This window comes from Mustela nivalis (assembly GCF_964662115.1).
Source record: "Mustela nivalis genome assembly, chromosome: 8".
Classification (NCBI taxonomy): domain Eukaryota; kingdom Metazoa; phylum Chordata; class Mammalia; order Carnivora; family Mustelidae; genus Mustela; species Mustela nivalis.
The window spans coordinates 61,628,666-61,648,606 of NC_139027.1; the positions used below are offsets into that span (position 1 = coordinate 61,628,666).

At 41.7% G+C, this 19,941-nt stretch overlaps 1 long non-coding RNA gene across 2 annotated transcripts in view; it reads left to right on the plus strand.

Annotated features, from left to right (window-relative positions):
• Nucleotides 1-19,697, plus strand: part of LOC309872517 — a 306,194-nt gene extending 286,497 nt beyond the window's left edge. The window contains exon 3 of one of the 2 annotated variants that reach the window (XR_014315932.1): nt 15,821-19,697. This is a non-coding gene — a long non-coding RNA (uncharacterized lncRNA). The remainder of the gene's footprint in view (nt 1-15,820) is intronic. The other variant, XR_014315933.1, reaches the window with a different exon arrangement.
• Nucleotides 19,698-19,941: the final 244 nt, after the last annotated feature.

A 19,941-nucleotide genomic window follows, 5' to 3' on the forward strand; every position in this document is an offset into this window, starting at 1 on the left:
AGATGCATTTATATGCACACATACATGTATGCATGCACTGAGCCATTTGAAAGTCATTTGAAGACACCGTGATATTGCATCCTAAATCCTTCTGAATGTAACTCCTAAAAATGGGCACATTCTTCTAAATAACCATATTACCATTACTATACCTAAGAATAATTTCCTAAGTCTACAAGATGTCATTTGTAGCTGGTCAAGGTTTGGTACCAGGATCCCATCAAGCTTTAAGCATTACATTTGGTTGTAATGCTTCTTTAGATTCTTTTATTTAGAAGAGTCCCAACAGTATTGCCACTTTTTAAAAATAGTATAGATTTTTTTTAGAGACTGGGATAGCTGTCTTGTAGAGTATCCCATCATCTGGATTTGCTTGTTCATTCTATTCTCTCTCGGTGGTTCTTTGATTTTTGCCACTGTCCCCTGTATTTCCCATTACTGGAAGTTAGCTCTAAAGGCCTGGCAGGATTCCCAGATGACCGTGATGGCCAGAATGGTTTACAGGAGGTTCTGTGTGCTTGACATTGCTTCTTATCAGGAGGCATATGGACCAGGACATCTCATTATCTGTGATCTTGAGTTTGATCATTTAGTTAAGGTAGTGAGTGCAAGCACTTTCCATGCTAGGTTTATGTTTTTTCCTTCGCAACTCAGAGTGATACTTTGAAATCTTGTGATTGTCTTGTTCCTTATAAACCTTTTGCCACATGATCACAGCAAATAAAAATACAGATGCCCAGTTGAATTTCAATTAAACAATAAAAACATTTTTTTTTTGTATAGCGTGTCCCTAATATCGCATGAGGCATATGCATACTAACATTTTTGTTTGTTTGTTTATCTGAAATTCAGATCTAACTGGGTATCCTGTATCTTGTCTGGCAAGCCTAGTTTCTGAGCTCAAGCTTGGGGATGTTGGAGGTGGAATGTTGTGGAAAAGGAGGGGAGAAAGGAAGGTACCAGATGCTAAAGACAACCTGCATGGATGTGGTGAGGCTGTCCACCGACAGATTCGTACATCAAGGTTGGGACCCGTACGTCTGGGGATGCTTGGGATCCCCACGCTGCAGGGGTCGCAGTCATGTGTGAGGGTCATGTGGGAGGGCGAGCTCTTCTGCTGCCTCCTGCAGTGCACACATCGGGCTCGGTCCCCGTGTGAGGCAGAGTGGTGTTCTCGTGCTTCCTTCTCCCATTCTTCAGTGTATTTCAGACAGTGGAGGGGCTTTGACGCTTCCAGTCTGGGTAGTGGTATGGGTCAGCGTTTCTTTAATGTCAGTGTTCACACAGGTCATCCGAGGATCTTGTGAAAATGCAGTTGGCATGGAGTGAGGCCTGAGATTCTGAGTTTCTAACACATTCCTGTCGCCGCTGACTTCTCAGATGGTCTTCTAGCTGGCTCACACAGTGGGGAAGCGAATGGTATCAGGGCCAAAGAAGCCAGAGTTCAGGGCTCAGCTTTGCAGCTTCTGATCTGTGTCCTTGGGAGGTTACACCATCTTTGAAAGCTTCCATTTCCTCTTCTCTAAGTAATCGTGTCTAGCAAATAGGGTCCATACAAGGATTACGTCAGGCAGTGGCTGCGAAGCTTGTCATGAGGCCTAGAATGTTATAAAATATGCAATAAATATTTGCTGTTTTTGTTAATATTCACAACAATATATATGTGAAATGAGTAGATATCTCCAAACTCATGCATTTAGTTCTGTTGGAGTGGATGAGATTCACCCCCAATTTGACGTGATTTATACAACATACAAAGTACAGTAGACAAAGAGGGCAGGTGTCCTCTTATTCAGAATAGTACATTTCTGTCTAGGAAAAAGCGTACATATTTTCCAGGAGAGGACAACAGATTAATTCCATGAAGGGAAGAAAGCTATGATATTCAGAACTAGGGGCAGCCTGGAGATCTGAAAGGTAACAGGTGAGGGGTGTGGAGGAATCGTTAAGTAGGTAAGTCAGGGTGAATGTGCATCAGTTGGGGGTTATTTAGTGTGAGGGACAAACAGCCTTGCTTCATTTCATAGTCACTAGTGGGATCCAGTTTCTCAAAGAAAATTCAGGATAACCATTGCAAGAATGATATAGGACAGTAGACATTCATTAGAAACAAACGACACTTGACTTCTGATTCTACGCTGTAGAATTTCTTGGGATTACTTGATGACTCCATCCATGTTTTAATAATGGCAATATGGCTGGACCAAGAGGGGTTCATGACCTGTAACCAGAGTTATGAGTTTGGGAGGATACATGTACAGCTGGCTATAGCATGAGCTTTCAAGCCAGACAGATAGGAATCTCTATCCTAGGCACTAGAGGGTAGAGGCAAAGAGCACTAGTTCAGAATCCGACTGCCTGGATTCCATCCTACTTCTACCACTGAGCAGCTATGTGACTTTGAGTGAATTACTAACCCTTTCTGTACCTCAGTTTTCTCATATGTAAAATGGGGATAATGATCATAATATCTTCCTCATGGCATTTTTATAAAGCTTAAATAGTTTATGTAAATATATAATGTGTCCAGTAAGCAGTAGTTCAGTGAATAACATCACTACTGTATCAATGAGAGTCACTGCTTTATTGATTGATTTGTTTGTTTATTTAATGTCCAACCCTGAAAGCTCAGTATTATCTATGAGGGATAAGTCTCTGCCAACAGCCAGGGAGCACCTTGCCCCTTGTTTTATTTTAGCCAGGATGACAGATGTGCAGCAGCTTGAACTGAAAGATCTGGTTGGTTGAGATTGAGGTGGAAGTGGGGAGGTGAGGGTAAGGCGAGCTCAGAGGATCTAAGTCCAAGGTGTAGAGATGTCATGGTATGGGAAGCCAGATGAATCGTTGAAGGGCATTATCAGGAGACCTGGTCCTGATACCTGCTGAGACCTGCTAGCTCATCGTTGAGGTCAGAAGGTGAGGGACAAAGCACACACAGGCTGGAAAAGGTTAGACAAGTGGAGATATGGCAGGGAACACAGATCAGTACCACAATGCTGGCTGTATTTTGGCCAACTATCTCTCCAGCTGCACAAACCAGAAACCTAGATGTCATCTTGACAACACCCCATCCCACACATTCAATCCAAATCTCTTTGCTTCTGCCTCCTAATGCTTTTGCTTTTCCCCTCATTCCCATTTTCAGCACCACCCTTAAGAAAGCCAAATCACCTTTCACTTCAACTGTAAAAGATGCCCATCTGATATTTGTGCTTCCATGCTGGCTTCCTTCCTTTCTTTTTCCCATCCTGTAGCCAGAGGGACTTTTCCTAAAAACCAGTATGATTATGTTGCAGCCTGCAAAAGTTTTTCATAGTTTTGAGGACAAAGTTGCAGTGTGGTCGAACTCCCGTGCATTCTTCTGCAGTTGTGTCTTTTTCCAGGTGTTTCATCATGGTCTTCTCCTGTAACCCTGGTCTTTCTTTAGTTCTACTGGTCACCACACCAAACACAGCTCTTTCGACTGCATTTGCCTTTGCCTGGAGCACTCTTCCTTCCTCCTTTTATCTACCAAATATCTTCCTATCTGTCCTAATCAGAGGGCAAGCATCAGGGAAATTATCCTTGATCTCCCCGATCAGTCCAATCATCCCCCCCTCATTTTAGGCTTTCAAAGAGAACCGTGAATTTCTCCTTTGTGGTGCTTAACACAGTTGGAATTCCACGTTTATTTGCAGTTAATTATTAATAAGCTCAATGAAGGCAAGAATCATGTTTGATTTTCCTCAGCATTATATCTCTAGAGTGTAGCATGATGTTTAGAATAGACTCTCTACTTGATAAATATTGGTTGACTGAGTAAATGAATGCCTGAATAAATGAATGGATACATACACAAAAAAGCAGAGCTTCAGGCAGAATGAGGTTGTGGGATTGTCTAATAGTACAGGTTCCTCAGGAGATAGTAACACCTGAGTCATCTTGCCAGCAGATAGCTAAGTTTCCCAGATTGTTCCGTCCCTTGAGCTCACCTTTTCAACCGTGAGGGATCCTTACTCTTCTACAAAGTTCAGGCATGCAGAGGTTCCATTCTGGTTAGGTTATCTCTGCATCTTAAGCTCAGCTTGTGGCATGCAGGGGGCACATAATGGATTTTTCCCCTCTAGTGAGTGAATGAATGAATCAGTGCCTGGGGGAATAATTCCCCACAATCTCATCTTATCTACCGTTTTACTCTGGGAAATTTGGGCTGGGATGTCTGGTCTCTGTTGGAATTGGTACAGACAGTGTCTCTGATTGTATCTTAGATCCACCTCTCCTTTGGAAAGGTTTCTGATCACTGTACTTTGATGTTTTAGGTCATTCACGATCAGAGTTTTGGTCTCTCTATCCCATCTCTGCCATGTTGTGACATACCAAACAAACCTAAGCCGCCTCATTCTGGGGTGAATTTGGACCAGGGCTGTTGTCTTTGTAGGGCACTAAGCTGGATCAGGAATCTTCCTCCCCTCCAAGGCCTGGGAGTACCTCTCTTTCCTCAGTTGTTCTGAGGAAATTACTTTTCTGGAAAGAATAGACACAGGCCCCAGTTTCTTGGCAGCTAGTCTGGGAGGGAGAGTGTAAGCTGAGCCTTATCCTTTCTCCCTGTACTTTACAAATATCTCATTCTTTATTTCCTTCCAACAACATGTGATGACCCTTTGGCAAGTCCTTAGTGCTAAATTTCTTTTTTATGGAGGCAGCAGTAAAAACTCTAGGGCCTTTGATAGGCAGTGCTGGGATGTTGAGCGGATGTAAATCACTTGAGCATTGGCTGGATTCGGTTGACAGATTTCTAGGTTCAATGAAACGTTCCTTTTCCAAATAAATCATATTCTGACCTATGAAGGTCTAAGCTGGGAATACTTCTGAACTGTCTGCATTTGGACTGAGGTTGGAGGTTGTCCTATTTGGGTGATGGGCATGGATTTTGTAGTAAGCATGAGAGGAAACTCACAATGTAGTTTTTCATATTTCCCTTCCACTTGAGGCTTTGGTACTTTCTGCTCCTGGTCCCTTAAATGAATTGGATGCAAAATACATAAAAAGAAAAATGAGGTCTTGGCATAAGCATGGAGAATTGAACCGAAGCTTTGGTGGTACAGATAGTTTTACTTGCAAAGAAGTGTGGAAGTGTGTGTGTGTGTGTGTGTGTGTGTGTGTGTGTGTGTAATTAAACTCTGTGAACTTGTTTATGTTCACAAAGAACAGCTCTGGCTGGACCCTTATAAGGGACTAGTACATTGAATGGCATTGAAGTGAGATCTGCTTTTAGGACATGGAATTTTAGAAATGTCCCAACTTCTCATTTTCTTATAGTGACTCAAAGTACCTTGAGGATTAGAAGGACCTGAGTTTGCTATTGGACTTAGTTTCATCATTTCCAATGATAAATTATTTCCCTTTATAACACAGGTGCCTGTTAGCCTGTTTACTATAGGAGTCCAAAGAGAGACTAGTGTCCAGGACACAAGTGTCCAGGATGGGTAATTTAAGAAAGCACTCCGTCTACCTCTCACATGTATGGGTACCATCACAAATGGAAATGTGCAGCTCCTCTGAAGCTGGATATCAGTCAGGTGGGGGAACGGCGTTGACACTCACTAATGGCCCAGTTATCACAGAATAGCATAGTGCCATTAACAACTGATTATACATATTATTGGGTAGCTCACAGCTAATGGGACCTGTCACAAGATCTCAGAAGACTGGGCTTATGATCTGTTGATAAATAGATATGTGGTACACGTGGGTCAGTCATTTCCTTGTTAAGGAGGAAGAAGGAAACAAAGTGACAGCCTCAGCCGTTCTGCATGGGCCATGTCTACATGCCTGGCTGGAGTTTGGTATCAGGATGTGAAGCCTGAACAGAGGCTGGAGTTCAGTGGGGCATATCTCTATTCTAGACCTGTAAATATAAAAGGTGGGACAGGCAATGACATGGAGATTTTAAAGAGGGCCTCAGACCCTCAGGGGCCCCACAGCATGTATCCCCCACCTAGCAGGCCCCTTGGGAAGCTGGCAGTGCTTTCTGGTGGGACTGTCTTTGTTCTTTTATTATTATTATTATTTTATTTTTTTGTGGTATTTCTATGAGAAGTGAAGATGATATATCCTTTTTGAGTGCCCTCAGTTGTATCAGATCTTTAAAGGAATAGTTCGAAGATGTGAAATAAACAGAGATGGGAATATTATTACAGACTAGTACTGTATAATGTAAGCAATGGTCGAGGTCTACTGGTACACTTATCCAGGGTGATAGTAAAGTCGGTCTGAACTTGTGGCCACAAATACAGGTGTGCAACATTATTGTATTCAAGGCAAATTATATTTGATTTCACTCAGATGAGAAATCTAGTCTCCTTTTGGTAAAGAGTGGGGGGTGAAGACGTTTTTTCAGGCCGCTATGGTATCAGTGGACCTGGGCATTGTTTAGACGCTAATTGTTTAGACCCATTGGTTCCTTGAAGTCTGGTGCTTCCTTGGTGCCCTATTTTTGCTAGGGCTGGGAATCTTTCTGTCTAAGGTCAGCCCTGTTAGGTGTATTATGGCGACTCTCCACCAGAGACCCTGTCACTTCCTCAGGGCTTTGCAGAACCCTGGAGTCTCACCCCACTCCAACCTCATCCCAGTCTTGGGAAACCTCTCAACTCAAAAGCGTTTACCTCTCTTCCTGTGTCTCAAGGAGCTCAGATTTTTAGGGGGGAAAATAACCAGAGAAAGACTTCTCTGCAGGTAATTTCTATGTTTGGCCTTTACTCTCTGTGAAAGTAAAGGAACACAAAGAGCCTGGCTACTTTTTGGGAACTAAAGAGGGGGGAAATATAGTGAGAACAAAACACACATTAATATCTCAGTGCATTATACTGCCGTGATAATGATGGTGATGACAGTGATGGTGATAAAGATGATGATTTATATTGGCATATGGCTTTAGAATTTCAGACCACTGCCTGGTATGTTCCCTGTAGTAGGCTGGTAAGATAGGAGAGTATGCCAAAAGGAAATGAAGACTCAGCGTGGTTTTATGAATTGGCCGAGGCCACACCGTTGGTTAGTAACCACAAGTCCTCATTTGTTGGTTCAACATAGCTTTCTCTGAAAAGAGGCCACATGTTGCCATCTTTTGTTTGGGGAATACCAGACCCACCCTTCTAGGGCAAAGTGGCTTCAAAGTGACTTAGTGACAGTCAGGGTCTTTGACATGCAGGGATGTTAACTGAAGGAACCAGGGACTTCCAAATCCCTGAAAATCTCCCTGCTTCCTAGGCAGTGGGAGTGCCTGTCAGGTCAGCCTGAATTTGACCCCTGCCATAGGGATGGATTCTCCTGGAAAGGAAAGGAAGTTTATTTTGGTGTTATTTTTCTCCTCTGCATCAATCTCCCTAAATGTCTGCTGCTCCTTTCCTTGTACCAGGACTAGCTGTTTACTTAATTATTCTGACAGAGAAAGTAGTTAAGGGTTGGACAGAGGAGGCAGAAAAAGATTGTGCTGGAAGGAAAGAGAAATGTTCTATTTTTTCAGAGGGACACAGATTTATTTCAGTTTTAGTAGTTCTTATTCAAATTCATCTGAAGTAATTAATGAAAGCTAGAAGAGGCCTACACACATACACACATACATACACACACACGCGCACACACAGACACACACACACACACACCCCTTCTTAGGATTTTTTCACTCTTACTTGAATTATGTTGAGCTGTTTGGTCTATTGGTTCAGTACCCCAAGCCTAGTGCAGTATTGTCATCCCTTGCTTTACAACACAGTCATTATATCCCTAAACCACATTGTGATACACAGTGCCTTCTGTTTACGACTCCCGAAACTCCCACTCCATATATCACCTGCCATAAAACCCATCAAACTGCTGCTACTAAAATGGTGCACAGTGGTCTAAGCAGGAGCCAGGCAAATTGTGTGATACCCTACTGTGGTTAATGAGAGTGAAAATGTGGTTAGGATTTTATTCAGGCGATGTTCATTTGCAGGGCCATTGTAGTGAGATGGCAAAGAAAGATTCTTTTGTTAACTTGAATGACAATATATTTTCTATTGTATGGAGTGGCTCGGTGCAGAGTTTGCCAAGTTATTTGTCAATTGTAAATAAGTCAAACTGTGACCTTGAACGACTAGCTTTTTATTGCCTGGGGGTCCTGAAAACTAATTAATATACTGAAATTGTTATATGGTGTATCAGAAACCTGTTGCCAGATTTTAAAGTACAGTAGTGAAATTTGATTCTAATAAAGACAAAAACAAAAGTTAAAATAGAATGTTCCTTTTTTGTAGAATAGATAAAATTTATTGTGTCTTTTACCCTGTTTTTTTTTTAAAGAAGATGAATAAGAGAGAGAGCATTGTACCTTTCATTTATTTTTGTATTCTTCTGAAACCTGCCCATATGCAGAAAATTCTTAGTAATACCTGTAACCATCACTGAATCCTGAAAAGATATATGAGGATCTTCTTAAAAAAATAATTAGAGCAACTGAGCAGCTTTGTTCTGTAAATAATCTTAATTAAATGGAATTCTCATCCTTCCCTCCACCCTCCCTTATCTCCAACTCAAGAGCCAAGACATTTTGATCCTAGTAAGGGATTGCTTAAAGATTCAATCAATGCAGGTATTTTACTCAAGGAACAAGAATGTAGATGTCTCTCCTGTTAATATACAAGTCACCTTATTATTGTCTCACACACAGCTTTTTGTTTTCTTCTAAACAACTAATTGTGTAGCATGGAAGATATATACTGCTGATAGTAGAAAACTTTCTTCCACAAGCTTTGGTCCATTTATGAAAACTTTAAGGAAAAAATTAGCACAGTGTATATACAGGATGTCTGATCTCATTAACTCATTAATTCATCACTGAGATATGAGTATCCCCAGAGACCACTCTGGGCAATGTCATGGAATCAGAGCTTGTTCCTGGCATATTTTTCCTCTTTATGTGATCTTCACCACTGTCCCCTCCTCTTCCCTCGGTTGAAGGAGGTACTGGGGCTGTCCCAGCAATAGCATTGTTACCACTGCCAAATCTGCTGTGGACATCCCACCAAACCCCAAGTTCTCCACTAAGTGCTTCCTGTATGTTGTTCATTGACGTATACAACAATGCTACGAGGTGGGTTCTAGTGTATTTTCTGCTTTACAGATAAAACAAGTATGAGGCCCGTGCAGATTAAACAATTTTTCCAAGGTCAAGTGAATAAGAAGTAGTAGGACCTATTGCGGCCTCCCTTCTTTTAGACCTTTTTCTTCCTTCTGGTCACTTCTCCTGGGGTTCTCTCCATCTGCAGTCCTTTTACCCCCAGCATTTATTTAAAGTCTTGTTCTCTTCTGGGGAAAATGAGTGAGCAGGTGATGAACTATATAACCCCTCATAACTCCCACATAAGTGCTGCCTTATCTAAGCGCAAGGCTCTTGCTTCCTGGAGGTCCTTAAAATGATGCCTTTCCTGCATATGTTACATGCCAGAGCCTCAGCAGAGAAGCTATTGGGAAGGAGGCACTAAGCCTGCTTCAGAAGTATTATGGGCTGGCCCGCTCTGCAATGAATGGATTTCCTTAGAGATTCATATCTCTCTGTTCTTGTCTTGACAGACTTAACCATGGAAGAGGGTAGAATTACCATTACAGGAAGGACTAAATAGGGGTAAAAGAAGTATCCCATCCACAAAGGTTTTGTGCAGAACTTATACTAATAAGTTCTAAATTATGAATTACATTCATGAGGCTTTGTTCATCAATCCCAGTATTACCCGATTATAATGCTGAGAAAAATCATTCAGGTAGAAACAAAAGGATAGCAAAAGGAAGAATACTATTTCCCATAGAATGACCACAGGCTGTGGGGCAGTTTTCAGATTGGGCCCTTCTGTGACTTGTTTGACTTTTTCAGGGGAAATCTGATTTCAATTGAGTCATATTGTTTTAAAAAAATTCCAATCCCAAACAGCACCATGAAGAGGAAATTAAACTATAAAAAGTGCATTAGGGTAGGGGTAGGGATCTAAGTTACTGTCCCAGAAACAAGTCAAAATCAAGGTTAAGAATAGAACCTGTAAGTTGCTCTAGTTAGACATTACAGATACCACTGGTATTTATAGTTGCTTGATAAAAAAAACAGTCTGTCCTGCAGTGGATGCTGACATCATAAGCATAGCACTTAGGACTTGGGGGTCTCCAAGTACTTTTATAAGCATCCCTTTACTTACTTAGTTCTTGTGGAAAATCAGATAAATGGAAAGTACCATTATCTAAGCCACATGAATAGAAGTGCTTCAGTTGGAAGTGCATTCTCAGTATGGGGGCTAGCAAGGTATTGTTCGCCCTCCAAAGATTTGTCTACATTCTTTCCTTGACTCAGCATTCCTGCACTTTGTAATGTATATTTCTAGCATTAGAGATCTGCATTAAGACAGGCAGTTGGGGGTTCTGGGCTGGTTCAAGTCAGTAGAGCATGTGACTCTTCTTGATCCTGGAGTGGTAGGTTCAAACCCCATTTTGGGTGTAGAGATTGCTTAAAAATAAAATCTTAAAAAAAAAAGAGAGAGGGGCAAGTGGGACAAGATAGATAGCTATTTATAATCTAGACCTGGTAGTACTACTAACTGGCTCTGTGACCTTGGGCAGGCCACTTATCTTCTCTCACATGCCTACTGTCCTGAGTCATTTTGAAGATCTAGCAATATTAAAAAAATAAATAAATAATGCGGTCAAACATAAAAAAGTCTAGAGCATAAAACAATTGTATTATCATTTTATAGGAGAAAAAGAAGAAAAACAAAGGAAAGGTATAATTTAAAAAGTTAAGGTGAGGATGGGCCGCAGTGTTTTGCAGGCATGTAAATGTAATATCAAATTTAATTCAGGTGTGATTGTGCCCTTCCTAATTATTTCTTACACCTGGATGTGGCCCATGGGAAAATTCTCTCAGAGGCCATGCATTTAGGGTCTTGTATATTTTTCAGGTTTCCTTATTAAGTAGAAACCAGAAGCCTTTTTATGTCTCCACAGGGACACCTCCAGAGCTTGTATCAGCAGAAAAGAAACCATAATGTGAGGTGTTGGGGTTAGGACAGAAAATCTAAAGGGGCTCAACCCCAGAGAAATGGAAGACCAGTCCACTGGCTGCCTTGTGGACTGTACAACTTAATGGTCTGCTCCTGGACACAGGATGGTGGTTGTGTTTAAAAGAAGCTTCGCCTTTTAAAGAGGAAAGAGTTTAGTAGGGTGTGTGTGTGTGTGTGTGTGTGTGTTTATATATAGGCTCTTAATCAAAATGTTTTGGAACTCTTCACTAGCAATCGGTGAGAAGTATCAGAGATAGAAGAAAAGAAAAAAAAAGCTAACAGATATTAATTGAACACCTGGTGACATAGAGTATTGTGCAATATGTTATCTGTGATACACTTTTTTTTAAATAGAGGTTGGACATGGCCAACCATTTTTTACTCTCAACTATTAATTGTTTGCAGGTTCACAGAATCATTCTTTCTGATGGTTAATCCACTGCACCCTGCCTAGTTTCAAGCTGGGTTTTCTGGGGTTCAAAAGAAATCAGAGTCATACTCACTAGCCTGGAGAAAGTTATGGACTGGTCAAGGAGAATATACTGATAAAAAGAGAGTGCATAAAGTGAGAGTATTTGCAGATAAGTGAGTGATGTATCAAGTGGCAAAGACAGTCCATGTTTTGAGGGGTTCAGAGAAAGGGAGCAACAGGTATTGGAGTTACAGGTTGGGATAGTGAGATCTCCTGGGAGTGCAGGACCAGAAGTGGCAGGAAGGTGTGGGTAGAATTTGGAGACCTACCTCTATAAACACTTTGGTTCTGTGAGCCTGGGACCAGCAGAGGGAGCACAAGGTAATAAACAGCTTTGGTTTGAGAACCTGACTGTACTCTTTGGAACTCAAGGAAAACGAGGCCACGAGAGCAAGATGGGGTCATTCACCATTATCTTCTCTCCCCTTGTATGTACTTGTTGCTGCTTAAAAGTCTACCATGTTTTGCTCACTCATTCATTTACAAAACTTGTTCTATGGTAAATGCAGAAACAGACCCTAAATCAACCAAAAGAGCCCACAAGGAAACAAAGAAAACATAGACAAAGAAAAAATGACATCAGTTCCTAATTGTTCTTTAAACCAACTTCAATTTTTCAGTTCTTTGAATAGTCAGGTAATATGAAGAACTCAGAATATTACAGCTCAGAGACCTGTCACTTTAATATTCTCTCTGCCTTGGGGAAATGGGCTATTTAACAAAATTCAGCAAATCAATGACTGTTGGAAAGGAGATTTGAGAGGAACTAATGCAATCTTTCTAAGGCTTTGGTGGTGAAACATGCATTAAAAAAGGCTGCAGACTCATGTTTATTCTTAGCAGAACTACTTTAAGTTTCTAGAAACTTGGCCAAATATGGCCATAGATATGTTAGAGTGAGCCTCCAGCTTTACTGAGCTGGCTTTGCTTGGCACTCGATGGCCCATTTCATGGCCCGTACATCAGTTCAGCAAAGAACAACACAACTCTGCGTGCCTTGGGGCCTTTACACCTATCGTTTCCATGGGAAGCCCCACTCTTCATCTCCTCTTTAACTTTCTTTGGCCAGGTTAATTGCAACTCAGTATTCAGATCTTGACTCAGGCATAACTTCTTAGGAAAGTCATCCATGACCTACAGACTAGGTCTGTCCACCATACATTCTGAGGGCACTTTGCATTTTTATTTATAGTGCTTTAACACAGGTTGTAGTTGCATATGTATTTTTGTGACTATTCCAGTCATTGTTCTTTACCTTACTAGACAAAAGCTTCAAGGTACAGGGACTCTGTCCTTTTTATATACCATTATATCCTCAGCATGAAGTATAGGGCCTAGTATTTACTAAGGCTCAATAAGTACTCATTTAGTGGATGAAAAAAAATAGGTAGTAACTATCAACTGTAAACAGCAGGTGTTACATTCTGCTAAGGGTGGGCTATAGGAGTAGGCAGAAGAACTGAGACTTAGGGGAGGACAGTAAGGTGAGGAGAGCCTTGATAAATACTAGTTTTTGAAGGAGAGGGGTGGAATGGGGGAGCAGACTAGGAAGGTATTAGGAGAGAGGCTTGACAGGGGATGTGTCCAGAGAAGCATATATAGGATATATGGAGATAACTGCCCTGTGCCAACCCCTCTGGGCTGAAGTACCGGTCACAGTTCAATGTACTATGATCTGAACAATGTTACTGGTAGTGCTGGTTCTTGTTTATTTGCTTCCCATCCCTGAATTCATTCTATTTATATTCTTTCTGTGTCCAGGAGGCTGACCTTAGCTCCTGGTTGGATTTGGCCAATGGAAGGCACTGGCATGGACTGGCGGAGGTGGGGAGCAAGGAAAGAGTAGGTGGGTAATGCCCACCCTCTCACTTCCTTGGGTGCACATCTCTGGTGGCAGCCGTGGCCCCTGTCCCTTGGCAGAGCTCTCACTGGTCTCAGGAAACCATTTCTTACACTCCTTCCATCAGCCTTAGGGCCTCCTGCTAACTTGAGTCTCTTCTTGCTGCTCTGCTTGTTCCTCGTTCCCTGTTTGTTTCCTTAACTCTGCTTACTCCCCTGTTAGTAGCCCCTTGTTAAAGTCTCATTTTAGTCATCTGCAAACAACTCTGTTTCCTGTTGGGATCCTGACCGATGCACTTACTTTCTCCAAGTGATGGCCATTTGTCTAGACTCACATTAGAAATCACCTCTTTATTTTTGAGAAGCACATTGGCTGTTAGATTCTTGGCTCTGTCAGTGGAAGGAAAGGCCTCTCTTTCTGCTGATTCTGCTGTGCATGCAACAGCTATCTGGTTAACAACCTGATCCCACACCTAAAATCTCTGAAGAAATGTGACTTAGAAAACCCCAAGCTGGCAGGGGCATGGAGAATAGAACCATTAGCAGGTAAGAGTGCTTATTAGACATCCACTCTGCAAAATTCAGGTCACCAAATTTTTTTGAACTGGGTTATTTCACTAGCTGCCTCAGTTTTCTAATGTATTTTGCAAGTGCAGACCCTGGGTTTGCATCCCTTCTTCTCCCCTTGCCCCAAATAAAAAGTACAGCAAAGAAGAATGGGAAGATGATAGGTGCAAGAGATTTCTATCCTGGTTCCAGTCCTATTTTGATATGATCGGCTAGTTAGATTTTTCTCCCTAGACATATTGAACATGTACCCCCAGATCTACAAAATGTCCAATTAAGAAACCAAATGAAAGTGTTCAGGAACCAACTCAGTTATACTGGTACATAATGTAAGGCTTTCAAAAATAGAAGAGAATAATTTAAATATGTTTTTAAACTTATGGCGTAATATTTCTTCTGACACTCCCCACACTCAACTCCCTGCCAGATACCCAGAGCAAGAGTGAATTTTCTAAATTAGGAATTGAGAAATGACCCATTTACAGAAAATCAAATGCAGTCTCTCACACGTTCTGCAAGTACCTGAAGAAAATATATAGACGATTCATTTTAGAATCTTGCACAAAAAGGGCCAACCCTTGATCTGTAGAATCCTTTTCACTAAGGAAACCTTTCGTCGTAAGGTGGAATGTTGGGATAGAAGACACCAGGGCCTGGATCCTGCCTTCACTTGGGCTTAATGGGACTGGGCTGGGATGCCACTCAGAGCTCCGTGACCCAGAGGAATGGAAATATCATGTTGGGGATTTAAGGTAGAATGGCTGCCTGATTGTTTATTCTAATTTTAGTTTCCTTCAGATTACTTTAAAGAATAATCTTGTATTATACAACTTGTACTTTTCCATAAATAGACTCATTCTGTTTGTTTTGAAGCTCTACTATCTTTCTCTTGCATTCCTGAGTAGGAAATTCTACTCTGAGACCATCATCCATAAGCCTAGGGCTTCAAAGGAGAGCTGGCATGGCCTCTCATTGCACTCTCCGTGTGCAGACCCTCTTCTCTGCTGATTCTAGAATGGGGGTAAACAAAGATAAACATAAAAATAATCTGGATTGTACCTAACTCAAACCTCTGGGCCTTTTCCTCAGCCAATTTCCCCATCCTTTTCTTTCTCAAGAGGTATATGGTTAAAGGAAACTCACACTTTTTACAATTGGTCTTGGAGAATTTGCCATATGTAAGGGACTGTTTATAGGACTGATTTATAAGTATGTTGACTATGGTTCACAGCAGAAATTCACTTAAGTAATAACTCCAAGCCTTCCTGTGTTGGTGCTGCCGGCTGGCTGGACTCATTTCAAGGAGAGTCAAAAGATGCTTGAAATAAATTATTTTAAATTCAGTTTCACTTTAAACATACAAGCCAACTTGTTGTAGTGGCCTGGGTATCAGAAACAGCTCCACTTGTGCTACAAGCTTGTTGTGCAACTTGTGGCTGTTCTAAACTTGTGGCCCTTCTAAACTTCGCATTCCTCCCTGGGAGAGGAAATGTTAGGATGCACTATCTCTGTATTGCACAACTGCAGGGGCGCTATTTACACTGCAGCCTGTATGGGGCTTCAGGGAGGCTCTGTTCCCACACACTACAGTGAGAATGATGTTCCCCTGGAATGAACGGTACATTGCTGAGGCCCAGGCTTGACTTCTAAATCAATGAATGGCTGTTGAGTACTCATTTTGTGCCCGATGATGAGGAAGCACATAGAAGGCAGAAGGCACAGTGCAATCCTTTGGAGGTTGGAGGGGGGAGATGGGTAACAGAGGTTAAACATTATTTCATGCGTGCGTTTGTGTACTCATTTCACAGACACGTGTAAAGAATCTGTTGAATGCCAGAAATAGTGCCAGGCTAATCCATATTTTTTCTTCTAAACTCAGCTCAAACCCGATTCTTCTCATGAAGACCCAGTCCTTCCCTCAAAGAGCTCATGAGACTGTGGAGGACAGACGGGAACTCGTGGTAAGTGTCGCGGTAGTGGTACGAGCCTGAGACATGGCAAAATTTAGCCGTAAGGGTCTTGGGATTATCTGATGTTTTACATTATTCCCATTTCTTTTCTCTCTGGGTGAGTAACTGAGGTATCAGTGGACTTCGGCTTAGAGCTGGGCAAGCTCTCTTAAGGATGGAAAGCTGAGTGACGTATAATGTGCTCTGTCAAGGGTTAGGAAAGTCAGACCGACTTGTAAGTAACACGAACAGACTTTGTTAAGGGCTTTGCAGTGTACTAGAGGATTCTGAAAGAGACATAGAGAGAGAGATCACAAGCATACACATGCACCCCTGGCTTGGAGAATCAGAAAGGCGTCCTTGCAGGAGGCTTCCTCCTAGTCCCCCGGGATTGGCTTGCTCTCTGTTTCACACTTCGTAACTCCCAGGACTCCGCCTTGATGGCTTGTCTCCCAGTTGTAATTACACATTACATTGCTGTTGGAATAATGTCTCTGCCACTAGATTGTAAGCCCTGGAAGGGTAGAGACTGTGTTCCTTTAGCTTACTGTGTTATCCACCAGGTCTTAAACAGTGTCAGATTAGAAAACGTTCAGAAATATCCAATAAATGGATGAATGGGTGGGCAGTGATTAAGTAGAAATTGGAGTAGAGAAGGCTCTTTTGGGTGGAGGAAACTGTGTGAGTGATCGCCACGTAGAAGTGGCCCCTGTTAATCTTCAGAGACTGTATGTGGGTTGGTAATGGCAAACTGCGGCAGACCTTTTACTCTGACTAGGGCTTATCTAGAGAAGCTGTGGCAGGTACACAGAGTGTGTCTAAGCTCTCCTTACTAAACTCAAGAAAGATTTGTCATCCCTGGTTTCTTTTAAGCTCTTCTTGAACTTAGTAGGTGCTCATTAAATATTTGGAAACAGAATGCAAACGTGGATGGATTTCCTGATGTTTTCTGTCCGACAACCTTTTGGAATAACAAGCCCTCATTGCCTACCCCGTGCCCCCTCCTGCTTCTCACTTAAGCCATGTCTTTATGCTGTGAGAAAAATGGTGCAATATGGGGGAAAAAAAACCAGGGCATCTGGTTCACCAGATATGCATATGGCCACAACATATGGCCAACCCAGGGCATTTGACCATCGTGCTCATTAGGATGAGCCGGCAAACCGGATGCCGCACACGGTCCCTGTGTCTGTGTCGTTTTTCTCTCAGCATGTCGACCTGGTGTTAATCATCAGGGCACGCTTCCCTCTCCTGGGCAGACCACTTCCTCCACTCCTGCACCTCCATTTCCTTCTGAAATTCCCTCCATGTGAGTGCTGACTCTGCATGGGTTGGTGGCCTTCAAATCCGCAGGATGGTCTTACTCTACAGGTCCCACTAAAAACATCAGCAAACCACACGAACAGCAAAAAGCTGCAGTAGCAACTTCCAGTTTTTCAGGTGGTGGGAAAAAAAAAGCCAAGTCCGTTGGCATTACGCATTAAGGGAAATGTTTTTTTTTCCCTTTTTTTTCCGCCTTCTCCGAGAGTCTGGGATAATTAACTTGCATAGAAGAAAACTCAGCCCACCCTAGTCTCCTGATTTTCACTCAGATTTTCCAACTTCAGGAAGAGGAGGGGCAGAGAGTGGAGCCCCACCCCCTACGCTGGCAAACCAAACAAAACAACCAGCAATTCAAAGGGCTGGGATAGAGAGCGGGTCCATATGGAGAAGCCAGTGGAGCTGCTCGTTCATTTTGTGTTAGATCGCTTTCCCCAAAAACCTCCCTGCTCCAACTTTCCCAGGCCCAGCTGACTCTGTTCCTCTCTCCCCACAGACCTCCACCAACCACTTCTCTAAGGAAATTCCATTTTTCAGTTTTTGTTGGCAATTGTTATACCATTTGTTTAGCACATTTGCATATTTCATTTTTGTCCAGGTTGCTCCTCTTCCGTTGCATTTCTAAAAATGAGAAATGAGATCAAAACTCACATTAACCTTGATGTCATCCCCTTTGCTTTTTGTTCATTGCTATTCTTTGTTTATCATCTTTCAGCAAATTTTCAATCCATATGACAATACTTCCATCGAAATCAATTAGAACCAGTTTCACAAAATAGACTTACTGATGCCCTCTGTCAATCTTCTCTTGAATTCCAGCTGTATACTGCTGATGCACACTCAATGATTGCTAAATACACATTATTCCTTTCATCTGCTGATAACTATCAAAAAACGGTAACAAATTTGTCCGGAAAGGTTTATTCTCCACATAGTTCCCTTCTTTTCTTTCTTTCTAAGTATTGCTGACGATTTGATTGAACTCAAAAGAGTTACAGATTTTTCTCATTTAATACCCACTCCATTATTTCAAGGCAGGAAAAGTGCAGATTTTTTTTTTCTTTTAAATAGTTTTATAGACAAAGTGAAAGATTTTTCATTCTTGCTTCAAATTCATTGTGAAAACAGAAGGCAGTTTTCCCAGATGGAAATCTGTCATATCATTATGGAAATGTCAGATTTCCACCCAGGGCATATTGACAAAAAGCCATGGTTTTTGCCCAGGGGGTGGAATTTCACAAATTTTCCCAAGAAGAGCTGCACTCCCTGGTAGAAGACAGAGGCAATTTCTTTCCCCATTTCAGATTTGCGAGACTGAGCTCTAAGAGATTGGTTTCAGGCAAATACCCAAAGAGGAGAAAAGAAGATTTTCGCATCTCCATTACTGGCCAGAGCAGCTTGGCTCTCCTTCATGAGTCAGTCCTGGCTGCATTTACTTTGGTGTTAGAGCTACCCTGAGCTGTAACTCTATTGGCGCTGTCACATGAAATGGGTGTGTCACATTATAGAAAGGAGAAGAGATTTCATTCTTTGACTTACCTGATTCTGCCATGTAACTACCTCCCTTTTCATTAATAGATATGCTCTTCTTAAAGTCTCTCTTAATTTTCGTAATTGTCTTCCCCCCCTTCCCTGGAAATGGAGCATTTTGAACCTCCGTTAGTGGAGTATTCATGCATGCATTAGAAATATTAGCAAATCATGTCCATATTAATGAATGATAGCACATTTAGAGGAAAATAAAACAATCCCCCAAACATTTTGATACATTTATAGTCATCAGAATCTCACGCTTTAAACAGATGAAAGAGATTTGTGAGTGGCATAAGTCACGGCAGAAATAGCCGTGGGACATGAGTTACTCTATTCTATTACGTAAAAGTCTCACTGCTTTGTATAATAGCCCTGTAGATTAGCAAGTACAATGCAAAGGATCTAAATATTTTTCTTAAATAAAGATCTGCTGTTCTCAACAAAAAAGCTCCTCCAAAGATTATGCTAGTATAGGTACTCGGCTCCATTAATATAAATGACTCTGATGTATATTTTTTCCTAGCAGAAATACCTGCATTAAAAAAAAAAATGCAGCAATAACTTCAAACTTCAAAGGTCTAAACTTCAAAAGGTTTCTTGCATTCTGCTTGATGGGACAGCATCTTATGCACACATGCTTTTTTCCCTGCTAAATGCCTTAATAATGAGCTTGGGTTCAGATTTTGTGAATCGGAGCCAAGTAACTCTATTTTATTATATTTGCTGGGAAATGAACTAGCTCAGGGTAATTAGGAAAGCAATTTTATTAGCTTCTATTTCATAAAGATTGTTTTTTAATCAGAGTCAGAACTTACTAGAAATGATTCTGTGCTCATTGCTCGGGTCTCAGGAAATGAAGTGGGGCACCATAGGTCCTAACCCACAGTAAAACCAATGTGATGAAGACAGAAGCTTTGCTCTTAATCTCTAACAATGCTGTAAAAATAAACCCAATCTGATGGCATTATAAATAAAAGAGTCACGGCTAACGATTACCTGTGTCTAGTTTGTTATAGACTAGAGCCACGATAACTGAAGGAGTTAAAAGCTTTCTTTTAATTGACCAGCGAGTCTTAGATTCGAGTTGTGCACAATCCTGGTGTCTGCGCTGGGAGGGGCAGGGAGGAAGAAAAGTAAAAGCACTGGGTTAGGTGAATGTGTCTTCAAGAGACAAATGGGAGAAGGAATTGGGACTGAT